The sequence below is a fragment of the Brachypodium distachyon genome, chromosome 4, assembly GCF_000005505.3.
Source record: "Brachypodium distachyon strain Bd21 chromosome 4, Brachypodium_distachyon_v3.0, whole genome shotgun sequence".
In the NCBI taxonomy this organism is placed as follows: domain Eukaryota; kingdom Viridiplantae; phylum Streptophyta; class Magnoliopsida; order Poales; family Poaceae; genus Brachypodium; species Brachypodium distachyon.
In genome coordinates this window covers 28370426-28377093 of record NC_016134.3, presented here as the reverse complement: position 1 = coordinate 28377093, position 6668 = coordinate 28370426, and the positions used below count along the sequence as shown (strand labels likewise).

At 42.7% G+C, this 6668-nt stretch overlaps 1 pseudogene; it reads left to right on the top strand.

The window, feature by feature from the left end:
• The first annotated feature begins 361 nt into the window (after window positions 1–361).
• Window positions 362–5429, top strand: LOC100827407 (annotated as a pseudogene).
• The last annotated feature ends 1239 nt before the right edge of the window (window positions 5430–6668 follow it).

Here is a 6668-nt window from a genome sequence, read left to right as displayed (position 1 = left end):
TTATAAATTTTCGCAAATCTCAATGAAATGTCGCCGGGCTTAATGAAATATCGCCGAGTTTGATGAACTGTGTCGAATTTGATGAATTTAGCCGAGTTTGAATTTTTATTACCCCCAATTTATTTTTGCACTGGCGCCCCCCAAAAGGCCTAAAATTGGGCTGCGCCCGGACGTGGGGTGCGGCAAAGATGCTCTCGAGGGTAGCTCTTTTTTTTTTTTGAGAAACTGCTCTTAAGGGTGTCGTGTTCCTTATCGGGCACCCCATATTTTGAATAGTTAAAAAGGCCATTTTCTGGGCTCGGCCTGGGGCCGGGCTTGGGGTTTAGCAACCGAGCTTTACGAAGCCTGGCCCGGCCTAGGGTCTAACACTAAGTCTCCTTCTGCCGTCTCTTTATACATCTGCGGCGGCGGCACGGAAATGGGCCAGCCGGCCCGGCCGCCCGTCGCCGGCTCGCCCTCGGTGCGTGATCCCGTCAACGAAGGAGTCCAGCCAGCCTCCATTCTCCATGCGGATCACGCCCGTGTGCTCGACCAGTCACATGGAGCCCTCCCATGGCAGATCTCGCTATGCCATTGCCGCCGCAGCCGGCGGCGACGGACGGGCCTCTCCGGCGAGCCAAACGTCGATCTCCCCCTCCGGTAAACCTTGTGCGAATTCCTTGCAACCGGATCTTCCCATCCTCGCTGATCAGAGCTTCACGGTGAGTTTTGTATATAATGTATGTGGCCCTTCAAGCATAATTTCTCACCATATATTCAAATCATATGATGAGCTGTGCTATGATCACTCTAGAATCACTGATTAAACAGATAAACTGCAAGGCACGATATGAAAACTTGCGAACTACAAGGAATTGGCGCTAACTCTGTCGGGCAACGGAGTGGATGTGCAAACCCATCACTATGGTTCAAGTCCTTCCAAACATGAATTTGAGTACCTTTTGTTCTTCGTTATAACTTGATACCTAGTTTTCTTAAGTGTCTGAACATTGACCGAACGTAAATGCTGTTAGTTGATAGGATCATGAGACTATGGGAGTGACCACTATTTAGTGTTTACCAATCCATCTCATGCGCGTACAAAACTCTGTAGCCATTCTACTCTAGTTTCCATATGACTACAGCAATAGAATATTGGTATGATGGCATCAAAATGGGAAATCCATTCTGTTGTACCTTATACATTTTACTCTAGTTTTCACATGACTTGTGGAATAAAATATCCATACCAAAGTGGGAAGTCCATTCTATCGTACTTGCACACGGTTACTCTAATTTCCACATGAGTACTGGAATCAAATCTCCATATCAAAATGGGATGCCCGTTCTGTTTTACTATAAATAACATTATGCGCTGTGCTAACACTATACTTCTTTCTCCATAAAACTTGGGGACAGTTCTAGCCATAGCTACCAATCCATCTGATGGGCAAGATGATTTCCTTATTAATTTTTCACTCAGTGAACATTATTATGAGGAGAATGGAAGTTCCTGGGAAGAATAACAAGAAAGTTGTTGCGTGATGGAGATCGCAAGCATGATTCAGGAAATATCTTTAGAAGTGTCTGAGAAAAAAGGGAGACCTTTCTAGTAATAATGAATGATCCATCCCATGACGTCTCGAATATTGCTATTTCCACACGAGATTGAGAATTATTTCAGGACATGATATAGCATGTATCTGGCAGTTACCGTCATGTATAGGCAAGGGGAAAAGAAAGAAGTTGGTTTCCAATTTCACAAGTCAATTTGATCTGCAAACATGTGATGCTTAATTATTTACTCGACACATAAGCATGCATCATTTACTGGAATTTAGTCTTCCGTTAGTGTTATGTTGGAACCGCTAGAAATGTTTAGTTATTTAGCCCTAAAACTAATTTAGAGATTAAGCAGACCAAATTGAGTTATCTACCACTGGGACTCTGATTCAATATCTACCACGTACTGGTCTTTTGTGTGCCACACTCACCATCACTATTCACTGGCAATTTGATTATGCTAAAAATTAGAACTGGATACCTGGTAGTTTCATAACCATTTTGTTGAAGCCAACCATTGTACTTACTTGGCCGATGTTATTCCAAATTAGAGTGAGATGCCCAGAGACAAAAACACATTTTGTACAGGTCGTCAAAACTTAAGATAATGATGTGACTCTGAGTATTCTGTTCACTCTTGACTCATGTCACCCGCCCTAATATTCTTAGCTGTCCGAGTCCTCAAGCTATTCGTTAATTACAAATGACGTGGGGATATTATTTTTCATGAAGAGAAAAGATAAATCTACACTCGAGTTATAATATTTATGTTTTGGGAGAAGATAAAAATATTAGAGACACATTGTGTTGTGCAGCACATATAAAATCCTATAACTGAACATACATCACTTCGGAAGAGAATCAACACTGAAACCCAAAGCTATGCAAAACACTAGAGAGAAGTAAGCTCTCAGGGACAGCAGCTATAAATACATCACCACCTTTCTCAGACCATCCTAACAAACAGAGAGGAAGTACAACCCCATTGTTGAAACTACTACTCTCACCTTTTGTCCACAACTCTGCCTTCTCCTTCCACCGTGGCGGCCCTGATCATTGGCCTCCTCCTTCTCCCACTTCTGCCGTTCTGCTCCTCAATGGTGTTCGAGCTCCATGGTGATGTCTACCCTACTGGGTATCAAGTCTCATTGATCTCCTCCCTGCTAGGATCACTAGCTTTCTTCCTTGCAAATGTTAACGCAAAGGATCTTCAGTTCTCATTAAGCAAACAGTGTTATTTTTTCTCATCTGTCTGCTAATGTGTTAATTTGCGAGAAATGCTATGATTTTGTTCCATGTCGAAAAACTGATGTGAAGTAAACTCCTTTCAGGTAGCTTGCACTGCATTGCTTGCCTGAATTATCACTATTGTTTTTTTTTATAATTGTTTTTTGCAGTTTGTCAAACTCTGTCTTGTTGCTCTCTGTTACTCTGATTTTTCCATTTGTTCAGAGAATTCATAGAACAGTTTGTAGTACATGGAAGTTGTGTGCATCAACTTCCACTATGTCATCTGAGGGGTGCTTCGGTGCACCCGCTCACTGAAAACTAGTTATGCATCTCAAAGCAACTAAATTATAAGGTAATTATGTATTTATCATTATTGATTAAAATAATTTGATTAGTGATAATTATGTGACAGTGAACTTAGCGAGGCCCATGCAAGGCCCTAATGTACCCAACTCCATTGAAATCGAATCAATCTAGCCCTTAATTACCAACCTGATCTGTTGGCGGCTGCTTCCATGATAGCCAGAGATTTTGATGTACACGCATGCTCTCTCCATGACTGTTCTTGATGTTTGCGTTTGAAGGGATCTGATATCAAGTTGTTGTCTTTTCCCTTGAGAAATCGGACCTTCCCCCATCTATGCATATGGTGTTGGGTCTTTCTTGATTGGTGATGACCTATACAAATTTTATTCTTCTTAGATTTCAATTGGTCATTGCATGATAATTAAGAGGAAGGGTTGGGGAGCAAGCCTCATTGTCATTTTATGAACTTTTGTTACTTCTCTACAGCCACATCTACGTTACCATGAGCATTGGGGAGCAGGAGAAGCCCTACTTCCTCGACATCGATACCGGCAGTACCCTCACCTGGCTGGAGTGCATTGCATTTTAATTTTAGCAGGATCCTATATGGCAGTTCTTGCCTTTTCTGTCTCAGCGAAAAACCAACTTGTACTTTGTTTTTGTGCTGAATCTGTTTACCTTTCAAGTATTTAGTTATTCATATACTAACAATTGAATGATGGGATCTACTCGATCTCTGTTGGCGATTCTTGTTACAGGTGCCACACAAACTGTACAAACCAAGGAGGAGCAACCTGGTTCCATGTGAAGACGAACGTTGTGTTGCACTGCACAGGGATGTACGTTTTAAGCATGACTGTAAGGAAAACCCAAACCAATGCGACTATGATGTAAGATACGCAGGTGGCGAGTCATCCCTGGGCGTGCTCATCGCCGACAAGTTCTCCCTCCCTGGAAGAGATGCCCGCCCCACCCTCACCTTTGGGTACATGCATACTTCACTCGAAACAACACTGCATTACATGATAAGTGCATACTGGATGCATGATTCGGCTGTTATGTGATGGTTGCTCCTGTTTGCGAATGCAGCTGCGGGTACGACCAGGAAGGCGGGAAAGCTGAGATGCCAGTAGACGGCGTCCTTGGGATTGGTAGGGGAACAAGAGACCTTGCCTCGCAGCTCAAGCAACAAGGGGCGATCGCGGAGAATGTCATTGGCCATTGTCTTCGCATCCAGGGAGGTGGCTACCTCTTCTTTGGGCATGAAAAGGTGCCCTCTTCAGTCGTAACCTGGGTTCCGATGGTTCCAAACAATCAGTAAGCACATCAGTTCATTATATAAACGTGCAAAAACATTTAGTTCGAGATCTTGCATTTCTTATAATTTTCTCAATATTTTTACCCCCCGGGAGTTACTACTCCCCTGGCCTAGCAGCACTTCACTTCAACGGCAACCTGGGAAATCCGATAAGTGTGGCACCAATGGAGGTGGTCATTGACAGTGGTAGCACCTACACCTACATGCCTACAGAGACTTACCGTCGACTTGTTTTTGTGGTAGGTTGCGAATCACACACAGGGCATTATTGATGCCCATACATTTTAACAGAGAAAATAAATCTGCAACTGATGACATTTCGGCCTTTCAGGTTATAGCCTCTCTCAGCAAGTCATCACTTACACTGGTGCGTGATCCTGCACTGCCTGTTTGCTGGGCAGGGAAAGAGCCATTCAAATAGATCGGCGACGTCAAGGACAAATTCAAGCCGCTGGAATTGGCCTTTATCCAGGGCACTAGCCAGGCCATCATGGAGATCCCTCCTGAAAACTACCTCATTATCTCTGTAAATATCCAAGAATTCAATTGACTACAGATCTTGATGGATGACAATCATCAGAGGAAAAGTGGACATTGCCTAATATGTATTTGCGTTTTTGTGGCAGGGAGAGGGGAATGTATGCATGGGCATCCTTGACGGAACACAGGCTGGTCTGCGCAAACTGAACGTAATTGGAGGTGCGAATTTCGGACAAACAATTGCCCTGTTTCTGAAACAAGGACACCGTGCAACGCATCTTTCTAACAATTTCCGGTTTTTTGATATTCTGTTGTGCAGATATTTCTATGCAGAATCAGCTGGTCATATACGACAACGAGAGAGCGCGGATCGGATGGGTGCGTGCGCCGTGTGTACGTGCCTAGCGTCTGAGTCAAGCTGTGGGGGTGGGGGTAACATGATCCATGGAAGTAGAAAAGGGATCATCACACCTTAGCGAAGAATAAAGGAATGTTCATAGAAACCTTGTATCCTGTTCCTGCTCATAATGAAATGGACGGAGGTCATATTTCATGCTGTGTTCCCTGAGAGGCCCCTTCGGTTGCATAGTTCCCTGTAGGGATCGGAGGATATCGAGCGGTATTTGAACTAAAATCAATGCACGGATAGCTCCGGGTTGTACCGACGGACGCAATGCACGTATGATTTGCTGTTTTAGTCCCACCTCGGGTATTCAATAGTGCACCGACCAGTTTTTAAGTGGGCGTTTGACCTCCTTGGTGTGCCCTCGTGAAGGCACACACAACGCATAAAGCCATGAGGTCATATGTGCCGTGGTGGCACAAAGTGCGGCCCGCACATGTAGCATAAAAAATTAAGGCTTACAGCCACCTTGGTTTAAATCAATGATTAGAGCCATCTCTCGGTTTAGTTGAGAAAGCAGATGACACGTATGCTTAGCACCCAGTAGTTTTTTTAATATATAGGTTGGACACGTCCATCAAATAATTTTTGAATTTTTTTTCTTATTTGTTTTAATAATTCTTTTTTATTGCTCCCTTTTTTAATATATAGGTTGGACACGTCCATCAAATAATTTTTGATTTTTTTTCTTATTTGTTTTAATAATTCTTTTTTATTGCTCCCTTTTTTAATATATAGGTTGGACACGTCCATCAAATAATTTTTGATTTTTTTTTCTTATTTTTTTAATAATTATTTTTTATTACTCCCTTTTTTAATATATAGGTTGAACACGTCCATCAAATAATTTTTTTAATCCATTTTTCTTACTTCCTCAGATAAAATTATTTGTCAGTATTTAGACAAAAATGTACAATTAGTTAATTGCGTATTTAAAAAAAAGGGAACCTCAACTCCTTATCTGCTTTTTATTTCTGTCTGCTGATGTGGAGGAGGTTGTGGCATTCAGGTGGTGTAGTGTTGGGCTGCTGGCAATTGCAGAGGCAGTGAGGGCGCTGGGCGCAGCTGCGGCCAGGCCAGGCCCTGCTCTTCGTCGACATCGGGAAAAAAAATGTAATCTCTATATTTAAAGTTAGCATGTAAAAAAATGAGTAACACACATGTCCATAACATGTGTTGGGCTTTGTATTCTAGAAAAAAAAATGTGTTGGGCTTTGAGGCGGTGGGCCTGGGGCCAGATGTACGTCGATGGCCACTAGTACAATAGATGAGGCTACTGCTAGACAAGGATCGGACAGAATTCATGAAACTTGTATCCATCTCACATCTCTGTTGATCGCCAGCGGCAAAAAGGCAGGACAAAAAAAATTAAGCATTGCTCTCTTATTT